Source organism: Diceros bicornis, chromosome 8 (genome assembly GCF_020826845.1).
Source record: "Diceros bicornis minor isolate mBicDic1 chromosome 8, mDicBic1.mat.cur, whole genome shotgun sequence".
Lineage (NCBI taxonomy): Eukaryota > Metazoa > Chordata > Mammalia > Perissodactyla > Rhinocerotidae > Diceros > Diceros bicornis.
Genome location: NC_080747.1, coordinates 11,193,617 through 11,209,107, shown reverse-complemented (window position 1 = coordinate 11,209,107; position 15,491 = coordinate 11,193,617).

The following is a 15,491-nucleotide window of genomic DNA, read 5'->3' as shown; positions in this document are numbered from 1 at the left end:
TTAGTGTATTCCCAGTGCCTAAAATTTTTCCAGGCACATAAGTAGACCCTCATTTAGTCTTTGTTAAATAAATGATGAATGAATGCATGAATAGAGGTTTCAAGAGAAATTTACCTATAGACTAGTGTAGTTGAGGGAAATTACCATCCTTGCATTTGTACATGGAATATCGAGAAGGAAATTACAAGCACAGATGAGCAAGGAGGTGGGCATGGCATCCGGCAATGATTCTGCCTTCACCACTCATGTACCTTCCACAAGTCACACTGCCTGGTCGGGATCTCAGCCTCATCTGACTACAGGAAGACTAATGGCCTATCTCACAGAACTGTTATGGGTGAAGTAAGATAATAAATGCAAAAAAGCTTCGACAACGTAAAGTGCCGTATAGAAACAGATTGTTCTTATACCAACATTGACAGCGTATGTGTTCAAAGCAGAGTCCTCTCAAGTGGGGTAGACATGACTGAGGTGCCAGAGGAAAATACAGGAATTCCCCTTTCTATTTAAGTTTTTAATTCATTCTTCTGTAGTTTCTGTTTTCCTATTTATTTTATAATGTATGTTCAATATAAATAAAGCTGTGTATATATATATAACTCATAGATTAACAAACATATAGAGGTATTTGTGGTGCATGTTCAGATTTTTTTTTTCCCGATGGGATGTGCAAACAAAAAAATCTCAGCATGGTTTTAAACCGCAGTTAGCATTAGAAGTGTGTTTGTACCTGAACTGATTGCAGATTTTATTTATTTAGGAGATACACACCTATACAAAACTCAATATGTACCTGACACTATTCTAAACAATTTCCAAATATTGACTTGTAGGATATGAATGGAAAAACATAAATTTGAAATGGAATTTCTCCTAGACCATGCATTCTCAATGGGAGGAGGGAGGATATTGCCCCCAAAGGGGTGAAAGTTGGTGGGAGAGGGAGAACATTTTACTCTTTTTATGTGTAAAGAATAGATAGACATACAATATATAAACATATACTGTATATCTGTGGTATTGATATTTTGTGGGGCTCAATTAGGGAAAAAATGTCTAAAAAAGCTCCTTAGGGGTTGTTAATAAAAAAATTAAAAGGTTGAGAAACACAGTCCTAGACACTAAAATGATATATGTTATTTTCAAAAGATAATGTGGCTCAAGAGAGTTAGGTAGAAGCATTTAAAATGGAACAAAACTGTTTGTAAATACTTCAAAATTGCACAGCATTTATAGCAGAGGAATTCTAGTTTGTGATTTACTTGGAAGAAGAGAAGGGCAAAGATAAGATATGAAAAATGTTTGCTGTACATCAACATGTAAAACCACTCCAACATGGCCAGAATCACTGAGGTGCATAAAAAGTTGCATTTATTAGTGATTTTTTAGGATTTTGAAATGCTTGTACATACATAATCTCATTGGATTTCTGTAATATCTTTGTGAAGTAGGTATTATTTGATGTTGTATTTTACAAATGAGAAACATTACGCCTTGCGAAGTTAGGTAGGAGAACCCAAATCTCCTTCTTCTAGCTTCAGAATGTTGTTGCCTCTCTCAGTAAGAGCAAACATTTAAAATATTTTCTGTCCTGAGTATGTATTATAACATTTTAACATCAATATTTGTATCGTAATTACTGAAACAATATAATTTGGTCATTATAATATAGAAAATTTACTTCTTTCAGCCATGAATTATAATATTTCAACACAATATTTTTATACAGTAACAATAGTATTACGATATTATTGCTAATTTGAGCACTTTTACTTGAGGTGTGTGTTGAAATAATCCATAATTTTCATTAGAAACAGTCCATAAAAATGTGGACTTTTTTATTGAAACCTTACCATTGTTACCATTTCATATACAATGCTTGGTCTGGACTCCACTGTGTAGTGTTTGGGGACGTTGAAGAACAGATGAATCAAATTGAACCTCTGCCTCAGCACTAAGGCAGCAACAAAGTGGCTTGTTGGGTAAATGCTCTGCTCAGGTGTTTCTATTTTAGCTGATGTGTGTGGGTTTTTTTTGGTGAGGAAGAGTGGCACTGAGCTAACATCTGTTGCTAATCTTCCCCTTTTGCTTGAGGAAGATTGTCCCTGAGCTAACATCCATGCCAATCTTCCTCTATTTTTTGTATGTAGGATGCCACCACAGCATGGCTTGATGAGTGGTGTGTAGGACTGCACCCAGGATCCAAACCCACAAACCCAGGCCAGCCGAAGCAGAGTGCACGAACTTGACCACTATGCCACCAGGCCAGCCCCATTAGCTGAGTGTTTTTTTAACAAAGAATTGGGAGATTAATCGATGAGAATCAGAGCACAGTATGAGTTGAAGACATCTGACACTGTACGTTCTCCTCGGTGAATCTATCATTATCCACCTGAGTAGAGGCCATCAATTCCCAGGCAGCCGTTACTCAGGCTACTGTGGTTTCTAGTTTCTCTTCTATTAACTAGTCTTTATAATTCTGAGGTTCAGGTAAGTATGGAATTGCTTCCCCTGTTAGGCTGGAAATTCCTTGCAACAAAGGCCATGTCTCATTTGTCTCATGGTCCCAGTACATATTTGTACATGTTTACTAGGGCTGCTATAATAAAGTACCACACACTGAGTGGCTTCAACAACAAAAATTTATTTTCTCAGATCTGGAAGCTAGAAGTCCAAGATCAAGATTGGTAGTAATGGTTTCTTCTGAGGATTTTCTCCTTGTCTTGTTAACGACCATGTTCTCTCTGTGTCTTTACATGGCCTTTCTCTGTGTGTGTCTGGGTCCTAATCACCTCACATAAGCAGTCATATTTGAGAGTCATATTTGATTAAGGCCCACCCTAACAACCTGATTTAACCTTAATTGGTTCTTTAAAGATCCTATCCCCAAATACAGTCACATTCTGAGGTCCTGGGGGTTAGGGCTTCAACATATGAGTTGAACTGGTTTTCAACAATTCAACCCATAACAATATCATAGTACCAGGTCCATGGTATTCTCTAAGTAAATGGTTAATAATTAAATTACAATCTTATACAAAACACCAAAGGATAGTAGGGAAGCTATATATTTTCATTTTTCTCCAATAAGCCTAATTGCTGAAATATAATATTTATGCATAAAATGTAACTTTTATAAATGTTCAGCTCGATCAGTTATTAAAACATGGGCAAACCCACGCAACTAGCACACCAGTCAAAATATGTAGTATCATCAGTTTCTCTCTGACTCTGCCCAATAAATAGTTCTTTCCTCTTCACCACCATCCTGACTTTTAACACCATAAATTAGTTTTGCCTGTGTTTGAACTTTATATAAATGAAATCATAGAGTATATATTCCTTTCCATCGACTTCTTTCACTCCACAGTATATGTGTCAGATTCATCCATATTGGTGAAGGAAGTAGGAATTTGTTCATTTTTATTACTACATAGTATTCTATATTGTGAATAAAGCATAATCTGTTTTGTTTATTCATTATTAATACTAGGATTGTTTTCAGTTTGAGGCTACTATGAGTAATGCCTGCTATGACATTATTGTACACGACTTTTTTTATACATATACACACACACATATTTAACAGGAAGAGTGCTGAATCGTGGTATTTTTATGTTTGGTCTTGGTAGAGATCTCCAATTTTTCATTTTCACCAGCAATCTATGAGAGTTCCAGGAGCTCCATATCCCTGACAGCTCTTGGTATTGTCAATGTTTATAACACGTGTGTGCAATATCTTATTATGGATTTTATTTGCATTTCTCTGATGATTTGTGAGGATGAGTGCCTTTTCCTATATTTATTAAAATTTAAATATCTTTTGTGAATTATCTGTTTAAATCTTTCACCCATTTTTCATTGTTCCCTCTCTTTTTCTTATCAATTTGTAGGAATTTTTGTATATTTGAGATGCCAGCCTTTTGTTAACAGTGTCTTGCAAATATCTTCTCTCACTCTGTGATTTGTATTTTTTGTTTGTTTTAACATCTTTATTGAGGCACAATGAACATACAATAAACTGCACAATTTTAAAGTGTACAATTTGAAATATGTATAAAACTGTGCAAATATTACCACAATCAAGATTCCCCATGACCCTTTGTAATGCCTCCCTCCAGCCACTCCTTGCTCCTTTCAGTCTATATATTCTCCTTTGACCTATCTTCCAGCTCACTAACTTTTAGTTAAGTGGGTTTAATCTGCTGTTAAGTGTTTTTCAACCATGGCATTATTAACATTTTGGGCTGGATAATTCTTTGTGGAGCTGTCCTATGCATTGAAGGGTGTGCAATAGCATATCTAACCTCTATCCACAAGATACCAGTAGCATCTCCCAGCTAGTATGCCCCAAAATGTCTCCAAATATCACCAAGTGTCCCTTAGGGGGCAAAATCATCCCTGGTTGAGAAACACGAAACCATTGGATTCATAATTTTTACTTATTGCATTGTTATGTTCTGGAATTTCGATGCAATTCCATTTTTTATAGTTTCCAATTCTCTACTCATTCTTTCCATTTTTCATTTCTATTTCATTAGCATATAGTAACATATAACAAGAGTTATTATAAAATATATGTCTGAAAATTCCAATATCAGGATCTCCAGTTTCTTTTTCTATTTTCTTTGTTTTTTAGTTAAATCTTAATATATCTACCTATCCATCTATCTATAGTTTCGCATAAGAGGCAGATACTCTTAATCCAGTCAAGTACTAAGATAGCTGAGGCTTAGCCTCAGTCCTTCTAAGAGTAGGCCTGCTTCTAGGGAGCACCTCTTCAAGATACTAATGAAAAACATGATATTAACAGGTCCCTTTTCTTTGGTGTGTACTGAACTTCAGTCTTTACCTCCCAGGTGTGTGATACTGGCCCCACCATGTTCAGCTTTTCAGACTCAGCCTCTGTTTTAAGAATAGACAATTATCTCAAAGAGACGGGCATCACCAAATGCAGGTTTACCTCTCTTGGCTTTATTTCTCTTCCAGATTTTGGTCTCATGATTCCCCACTGCCTTCCAAGCTCTGCGTGCCTTTAAACAGATGTTTTAATGTACTTTACAGCTTTTCTAGTTGTTCTCAGAGGGTTGGTTGTTTCAATACAACCTAGATAGCCATTGCCAGAAATCTACCTTTTATTTTTCTTTTGTTAAAAATCTATCCACAGAATGCTGGAATGCTCTAAGATTTGGATATGCACCTGCTATTTTTTTTCTTCTCTACACTTCTCCCCTAGGTGATCAGTTCTAGTTCACAGGCTTAGTTTTGGTTTTTGTTTGTCCTTTTGTTTTGTCTTTCCAAAAATATTAAATGATGATGGCAACAAGAAAAGAATCCGTGTTCTTACCATGATAATGCTGTAATACCCATTTATAGACACATATCTGTAAAAAAGACTTACCACAGTAGGATTCCTGCGTCAAAGGGTCTGTATTTTTTCATTGTAATGCATACTGCTCCATCACTTTCCAAAAAATTTGTATCCATTAACATTACCATCAGCATTGTTTACAAATCCATAACTCTCCAAATTATCAGTTGTCCACAGCATTTTTGTGTTTTTTAAATTTCAGGAAATCTGAGGATGAAAATTTAAAAAATTTTTCTTTTGTTTACACTTCTCTGATCAACAGAAGAAAACTAGAAACTGATTATATATTATATATATACATATACATATATATAATATACGTATAGCCAAATCTCTGAGTGATACTGAAATCTCTGACAACAATACAAAGTCAAAAATACTTACACTAAAGTGCCAAGAAAATGCCAAGAGGATTTCAGTGTAAATCTATAGAGAGATCATTAGAATGTCAAAATGAAAATTTAAAAAGTCAATCCATGCTGAACGTACTGACATCTGAGACTGACTCACATGGTCAAGTTGAGGGAGAATAAAGGACTGTCAGAGGAGATCAGGTTGGGGAGTCACACCAAGTTGGAGATACAAAGATCTCCCTGCATGAGCTACATTATATAATTTCTTTCTTTTTTTTCTTTAAAAGCTTTTTATTTATTTATTTTTTTCCCCCAAAGCCCCAGTAGATAGTTTTATGTCATAGTTGCACATCCTTCTAGTTGCTGCATGTGGGACGCGGCCTCAGCATGGCCGGAGAAGCGGTGAGTTGATGCGCGCCCGGGATCCGAACCCAGGCCGCCAGCAGCAGAGCGCGCGCACTTAACCACTAAGCCACGGGGCCGGCCCTGAGCTACATTATAAATCATGAGATTAAGAAGAAACAAATGTACGAGCTTTCTCTCATTAGTTATTTATTCAGTGTGATATTCTAATTCTAGGTTTTTCATCTGCCACTTATCTGAAATGAGCAGAATTCTCAGACTGAAATTTATTTTGTTATTACAGAAGACTTTAACGGCATTTTACCTGTTCTTACTCATGCTGGGTACCTGAACTTTTTCTCTAATTACCAGACAGTATCCACCTAAAGTAGCTATCTATTTAAAATAATGCCTAAAGTATTATTTAACTCAAGACTGTTATTTGTAGAAGTAACTAAGTCCATGTTTTGAAATAAGACCACTTTACTCCTTACTGTAAACACTAATATACAAGCATATACTAAAAAGTCTATCAAGAGTTCACATTAGCTCATTCATTTTCCTTAAGTAATTCTTGATACTGTTTGTAAGAGGGACTAAGGGAATGGCCTCTGTGCTGGATAAGTTTGTATGTTCTTCTTTATAGTTTATGATATTCTTGTCAGGCAATTTGTTCTATTAGAAGAGCTGGACTTTGTTTTAAGGCCTTTATTTTTGCTTAACCATTTCCTTAAATTTTAAATTACCCCTCTTCCCTAAATATTTTAAAACTCTCCTTCTCAACTGGATCCCTGTTTTCAGCATTTAAACTTTCTCAATTCTCTCTAATCATGAATAAAATAAATAAAGATCCTCCAAAACCATATCTGCCCCTAACTCCTGCTCCTCCCACTCTCCTTCAACAATGAACATCTAAAAGGTGGTCTGTCCACGTCTACTTCCTCTTCTTCCATTCATCAGTCAGCTTCGCTCCCTTGAAACAATTCACACTAAGATACCAATGACCTTCAGTAGTACCTGATCTCTTAGAGGACACTCTTCATCATTCTTTTTTCCATTTTTTTAAAATAAAGAACCATTTTCTCCACTATCATGATGCCATAGTCTCAATTTTTCAATCTACACTCCAAACTTTCCTCTATCCCATTTGCAGAACCATTCTCCTCAAGCTACCGTCACCTCTCAGCAAGTGTACTGAAAGAAACCGCTCACTGCGTCCCTTCTTTCCACTCCAGCATCATTCCCCTCTTCTTATACATGTAGTCAGAATGATATTTCCAAAATGAACATCTGATTATGTTATTTTCTTATTATATTATTTTCTTTTTCAGTGGTTTTCCATTGTTCTTAGGATAAAGATCCAAATCTTCCACCTGTTCTACAAGGCCCAGCGTGGTCTGGCTCTGGTCCCCTCTTCAGCCTCACTTGTTCTTCACTCTTCACGCTGGCCGTACACGTGCCATGCTCCCTCCACCAGAGTCTTGGTACATGCTTTCCCTCTGCCTGTAGCGCTTTTCCCTCCTGTCTAAGTCCTATTAATGCCTACTGAGTCTTCAGATCTCAGTTTGATCCTTCTCTCCTCAGGAACCCTGTCTGACACCCAGGTGAAATCATATCCCCTTTATGCACCCTCTTGGCAACATGTGCCTTTCCTCCATGCCATTCATCGCTGTAAGTACTCATACATTACTTGGTGTGATTTTCCTACGCTTTCTGTATATGTTACTTTAGGCATCTTGAGGACAGGATCCATGTCAACTTTTACTCACTAATGTGTCCCTAGTGTCTCACATGATTCTTTGCATATGATAAGTACTAAACTACTGGACTACTAAATCTTTTTCCAACTCATTTTTATGGAAAGCTGGTTTCTCCCAGTATGCTCTGAAAAAACTATTTATAGCTGTCTGATGCTATAGCTCTCCATCTAGGCTTTCTTTCCTCTCAATTCCTCTCAGGAATTTACTCAGATATGTATCAACAATACCTATCATACAGAGTTGTGGTACATTGCATTAATGGCCCTGATTTATCTACCTGCACCTACTCACTGTTCCATCTAACTTTGTAGTTCCTTCCATTAGAGAGCCAGAGTAGATTTTCCCACCCTTAATTTTGGGTTCAGAAATAAGACTTGCTTTGGCCATTGGAGTATTAGCTGATGTCATAGGCAGAAGTCTAGAAAGCACTATTATAATTGGGCTTACTCTTCTGCATTACTGCTATCACCATGACAAGATCATGCCCAGAATGGCCACTGATCCCATGAGAATAAAGACAAGATTGAGCAGAGACACCTCCAGATGAACCTGGCTGGATCAACAAACGCCCAGAATGCCTACAGATTTGTAAGCTAAAAAAATACTGGTTACATGCTGCTGAGATTGTTCGGGTTGTTTGTTATGCAGCATTATTGTGGCCATAGTAAAATGATACAAGGTGTTGGGAAGATTAAATGAGATAAAGATGAAAAACATCTGAAGCAGACCCTACTCCTTTCCCCAAATTTCCCTATGGATGAGTTTGTATGAAAATTGCACACTGTTTGCAGCTTTGCACTTTCTTAAATGGTATCCAGCTGAAACCTGGTATATCTTGATAGAATAAGACAGAAAGCTAGTTCCAATCAGTCTGACAGAGCCAAAGGCAGGGAATTGTCATGCTGTAGGCAGAAGCTACTATTCATTGAGTACCAGCTCTTTTTAGAGTTTCACTATCTTTTTTATGGTGTCTTTGCTTACGCTTTCATTTCATTTCTCCTGTTACCTTTATTATTTTCTTTTTATTTCTTTTAGTTTACACTGTTTTCATTTTTCCTACTACCTTTTTTTTTTTTTTTTTTTTTTGTGAGGAGATCAGCCCTGAGCTAACATCCGCCAATTCTCCCCTTTTTTTGCTGAGGAAGACGGCCCTGGGCTAACATCTGTGCCTATCTTCCTCCACTTTATATGGGACGCCGCCACAGCATGGCTTACCAAGCAGTGCGTCGGTGCGCGCCCGGGATCCGAACCAGCGAACCCCGGGCCGCCGCAGCGGAGCGCGCGCACTTAACCGCTTGCGCCACCGGGCCGGCCCCTTCCTACTAACTTTTTGAGTTGAAGAATTCTATTTATAATTTTAATCTTTCTTATTTTTTTGTGTGAACATTTATCTATACAAATCCGCTTTAGCCCCCACCCCACAACACCCTGCTCAACAAGGATCACTTTCATTATATTTCTCAATTTTTTTATATGTGGTATTTCCTTTGCCATTCATTCCTAAATATTTGCAATTTTCATTATTTTTTCTTTTACTCAATAATTATTTTTAAATATTTTGCTTTTGCTATTATTGGTTTTAGTTCAAAATCTATTGTTTTTTGAAGGGTGATATTTTGAAGGTATATATTTCTAACTCTATTGTATTACATTCATAGAATGTGGATTATATGCTATAAATTCTTAAGTATTTTTTAAGATTATCTTGTGACTAAAAGGAAGATTGATATCTGCCAGCCCCAGTTAAGTTTGGTGTGCCTCCACTTCGGTGGCCCAGGTTTGGTTCCCAGGTGCACACTTGCACCACTTGTCAGTGGCCACACTGTGGGAGTGGCTCACATACAAAATAGAGGAAGATCAGCAACAGATATTAGCTCAGGGTAAATCTTCCTCAGCAAAAAAGAGGTAGATCGGCAAATGATGTTGGCTCAGGATGAATCTTCCTCAGCAAAAAAGAGAAAGATTGGCAAATGAAGTTAGCTCAGAGTGAATCTTCCTCGGGGGGTAAAAAAAAAAGAAGATTGATATAGTGTTTTGTATAAGTCCATTAGTTTACTATTGTTACTATTGTTAACTACTTTCAAATATTCTATAGTGTCATTTTTGTGTGTGTGAGGAAGATTAGCCCTGAGCTAACATTAGATGCCAATCCTCCTCTTTTTGCTGAGGAAGATTAGCCTTGGGCTAACATCTGTGCCCATCTTCCTCTACTTTATATGGGATGTCGCCACAGCATGGCTCGACAAGTGGTACATTAGTGTGCGCCTGGGATCCGAACCAGCGAACCCTGGGCCGCTGGAGTGGACTGCGTGCGCTTAACCGCTACGCCACCGGGCCAGCCCCTATATTATCATTTTTTAATGTGTGTTTGTATTCTGATGCAGGTATACTTTAAAAAATCATTGTGTTTTCTTTTGTCTTCTACATATGTGTGAAATCATATGGTATTTGTCTTTCTTCATCTGACTTATTTCACTTAGCATTATACCCTCAAGGTCCAGAGGGAGATGGGGGAGGGAGTGGGTGTAATGGATAAAGAGGGTCATTCACACAGTGATGGATAGAAGTTAGAATTCTGATGGTGAACACGGTATAATGCGTACAGAAGTCAAATTATAATGATGTACACCTGAAATCTATATAATGTTATAAATCAATGTTACTTCAATTAAAAAAAAGAAAATTGAAAATCTAAAAAAAATCACTATATTTTCCCAAATCTTTCATATAATTCTTATTCTCGCTAGTGATAGACAGAAACAGAATTTTAATGATAAAATAATATAGTTATTAGTATAGAGTAATAGAGTAGTAATATAGAGTAATATGGATTTTTATCTTAAAGTACACATTTTTACGTATTATTATTACGCTAACTTTATTTTAGCTAATATTTGTTTGACATTATTTTTCCTCTATTTTCTTTAAACCTGTTTCATTAACTTGTAGAAATCTCTTGTAAACACTATAAAGCTGGATTTTGTTGTTTGTAAATTCAGTGTAAGAACCTGTCTTTTAATAGGTATTCTTAAACAAATTTTTGTTCTTTTATTTGTTTGGAAGTTATGGATTTTACTTTTATTATTTTATTATCTTTAAATTTTTAAAATGTATATCTGACAAATTCTAATATTAAGTCAATCAAGGCCATCTTTGTTAAGTTTTGGTATCACTTATTTATTAACTTAATAAAAATAACTTTGAAGCTTCTGTCTATGTTGTAGAATAAATATTGAAATATCCCATTTCGTAAAGATTTGCAGAATTCACCTGTAAAACTGTGTGAACATAGTGCTTTTGGGAAGTGAGAAATAGCTCTTTGACACTTGCTTATTACTTCTATAGTAATTGGTCTAGCAATATTTCCTAAATATTTTGAAGAAAATTTTGTCTTCCTTGTTATTGTCTATTTTATCCATATTTCAAACGTATTTCCATATAATGGAGAAAAATTGTCATGATGTTAAAAAAATTTCCTATGCAACTTTGGTTATTTCACTTTTATCATTTATTTGGTGTATTTGTGTTTTCTTCCTTAATTATTGAAGTATTCATATTTACTGTTATCTTTAATTCTTAGAGCACTGATTCTATTTGTAGTATCTGCTTTTCTTTGTAGACTCTCCTTTTCTGTGGTTGCTCTTTCCCTTGTAATTTTTGATTATGAGCTCATGTTCAGTGAAATTATTCTATATTCCATGTGAATGCCATGAGAGAATCTATAGAGCAGTTCTGTGTTGCCTCTGGAGAGTTCTTATGGATTTCAAAGGTCCTTTGCTATTTTCATGTTCATGTTTTTTTGTTAGTTTGGGTTACTGGCACTAAATATGGCCAGTAATTCAAATTCCATAATCTTGAGTAGCACAGGTCTGGGATTTAGGTTTCTCAAGAGTAACTGATTTTTAAATTTTATCTATCCAAGGTCCAGAACATAGGCAAGATTCTTCATTCTATCCATAATCTTGCAGAAGCATTTTTGTCAATATCTATATTTGGGGAGGGGGTGATACTTTAACATTTAGGATTTAGGTTCCAGTTTTTCATGTTTCATAGACCAGAAGCCTTGTCTTTTATTCCTGGGAAAGCTTTAGAACCCCAGACCCCGATGTCTTTTAATTGGAACTGCTGCCTCTATGGTTGCCCATGTGTCAGACGGTCCTTATTATTTTTACTTTCTTCCATGTGTGTGTTGTCCATTCTTTATTTTGAATTTGGATATAAAAATATGTTTACATGTATATAATTTTATACTTAAAATTAAATTTTTATCTAAATTTTTGTTTTAATGTTTGTAAATATTTCACCAGAATTTCTATAAATTTATTGCAGGATTGGGGAAGAGGAGTCTATTAACATTTACTCTGTCATATTGCCAGAAATTGCCTCTACTGCCTTTACAGCTAAGATTGAGGCCAGGCTGGATTAGAACCTTTTTTAAGAACACATAGCTTTTAAGCAGCAGCATCAAGACTTAAATCCATATTACCACAGTGCCTAGCATTGTGTCTGACAAATAAAAAACACTCAATGAATGGTGAACAATTAAATGTCTACATAAAACAAAGGAAATAAGAAGCACTTCTTTCTTTGGCATTGCCATCAGTGATGGAGAGGATGGAGCACCAAGGCTCTTCCTTTCTGCACTTCACAGTTGAAGGGCACTCAAGAGGCAGAGATATCTTGGAAATTTCTGAATATGAGACTTTGATACCAAGACACCCAAAGGAGAAATGATTAACCCCGGATGCTGCCTCAGTCAAGGCAAAGAGATCTGAGATGTGATACTAGCGTTTTAGAACTGCTCAGTAATTTATGATTCAAGTCCCTTGCAAATGCTATACATTTCTTTCCTGAATCATCCCAATTCTTCATCTATCCAGTAGTCACATTTAGAATAAAGTAAATGTTAACAGAGGATGAAGCAGCTAGCATTTTAATCCAGCTTTAAATGCTGGCTGCATTTCAGATGATTTACAAAGAGCTTTGAAGAAAAAAGATCTATTACCCATATTATTTCAAGAGAGAGGGAAAAAAACACTTTAATTCAGTTACACAAAATGTGTTACATTATTCAGTGGAGAAATCAGATTTTGATTTCCAAAACAAATGTTTTGTTTAAAACCTCTGGTAGAAGTTTTAGCATTTATAGTACTATTTGAAATTACTTCCTCATTCTTCTAACTCATCTCAATGGTTCTGATCTCATCATCCTACCATCAATACATAGCATAGCACCCAGACTGATGCTGTTAAAATATAGGTCAGATTGTGTCCCTCCTCTGCTCAACAACAATGAATAGCTCCTCATCTCAGGAGAGTAAGAGCCCAAATTCTAGTAACGGCTACAAGGTCCTACAAAATATGCCCCCTTCTTCTAGTTCTCTGACCTCATCTCCTTTGACCACTCCCTGCCCCTGGGCTAAATCTACTCCAACCATACTGACCTCCTTGCTGTTCTTTAGACATACCTGGTGGGCCCTCCTATGGGGCCTTATTTCTAGCTCTTCTTTATGTCGGCAACGCTATTCCTTTTGAAAGTCTCATAGCTTACACACTCTCTCTTCTATCCAATTTTGGTCAAATGTCATCCTCCCAGGGATCTTCCTTGGACAATCAATTAATAATTGAAGTCTGTGTTTCCTGCTCCCACCCTGGCACTTCTAATTACTCTTTCCAGTTTTTATTTTTCTCTAGAACATTTATCACCATCTAATATGCTACAGAGATATACATGCATTGTTAAAAATATATTTATTTTATTTATTATCTGAATGCCCCCACTACAATGTTAGCTTTATGGATTTTGTTTTGTTTTGTACTAATGTATCCTCGACTCCTAAAACATTGCCTGGCACCAGTAGGCAATTTATAAATATTGGACAATGAATAAGTGAATGAATGAGTAAAAACTACCACTTATTGAATCTTTACCTTTTTAAAGATTTTAGATAAATATTTATCTAAAATTAAAGATAAATCTTTAAGGCATTTTTCTATGCACTTTTCAGATATTAATTCATTTAATCTTATGAGAAAGCTCCTCATATATTCCTCATGTTATAGTTGAGGAAATGAAAGCACATAAAGATTACAGAAATGTTGCAGGATTTACAATAGAAATTTAAATTTCTATATTCAAAATCGTTGATTAATTTTCCCATTTCATCCTGAAAAAAGTACAATTTTTTCAGCTTTGAATTCAAGACTCTCTGCAATCTGATCCTCCTAGAAAAATGGCTCATTCTCTCTTTTCCAACTAAGCTGGGAGGTTCCCACAGAAATAAAAAACAAATGATGATGATAAGAAGAAGAGGAAGAAGACCTAGTGTAATGATCTTTGACTGAGCTCCTAATATGTACCAGGTACCATGCAAATCTGTTATACGTACCATCTCATTTAATCCTCACCACAACCACACGGGAAGATTGAGGCTTGGAGAAGTTAAGTAATTTCCAAGTGCTCGTAGGTAGTCAAGAGTCAAGCCTGTAATTTGATCTGGGACTCTCTGACCTCAAAATCCATGATGTTAACCATACATTACACTGAGCTGTAATTTATCTCTGCATGGTGCCAGCTGCACAATATTCTGTGAGCAAACGACCTTATTTGGGGTGAAAATGCTGTTGCAACTTCAGCTTGTCTTCTGTATTAGTTTTCTATTGCTGTGTAACAAATTTCCCACATTAAACAACTTGAAACAATGACCATTTATTAAATCACAATTGTTTTATTTTTCTGGGGACAATCCACCCCAAGATAACATCTGTTGCCAATCTTCTTCCATTTTTCTTCCTTTCTCCCCACCTCCTCAAGCCAGTACATAGTTGTGTATAGTTGTAAGTTCTTCTGATTCTTTTATATGAGCCACTGCCACACGACTGCTGAGAGACCTGTGGTGTGGTTCCACACATGGGAACCGAACCTGGGCTGCTGAAGTGGAGCACACAGAACTTTAACCACTAAGCCATCAGGGCTGACCCCAATCACAATTCTTATGTAGACGTCTGATCCAGCATGGCTGGGTGCTCTGCTCAGGGTATCACAGAGCTGAAATCAAGGTGTTGGCTGGGCTGCATTTCTTTCTGGAGGCTCAGGAAGAATCATTTCTGAGCTCATTCAGGTTATTGAAAGGATTATTTTGGTTGTAGGACTGAGGTCTCCATTTCCTTGCTGGTTGTCAACTGGGGGCTGCTTTCAGAGTCTGGAGGCTGCCCATAGTTCTTGCCACATGGCCCCCTCCATCTTCAAAGCCAGCAATCGCACTTCAAATTCTTCTCATGATTTGAATCTCTGACTTCCTCTTTTTCTAACCTCTAGACCCATATTCAAAAGTCTCATGTGATAAAGTCAGGTCCACTAATATAATCTTCCTGTCTTAAGGTCAGCTGATTTGGGAGCTTAATTACATCTGTGAAATTCCTTTTGTCATACAATGAGCCATAATCATGGGAATGATATTCTTTTATATTCATAGACCTGAAGATTGTTCAAAGCATGTACACAAAGGGGTGAAAATATTGAAGGACATCTTAGAATTCCGCCTATCACACCCTCTCCCTGCCTTCCCATTCCCTTCACTCTGCATCAAATATCTATCCATTCTCCTATAATTACTTTGTCTCTTTCTTGGAAAATTACTAGCAGACCCCTGTGAATCCTGCCCA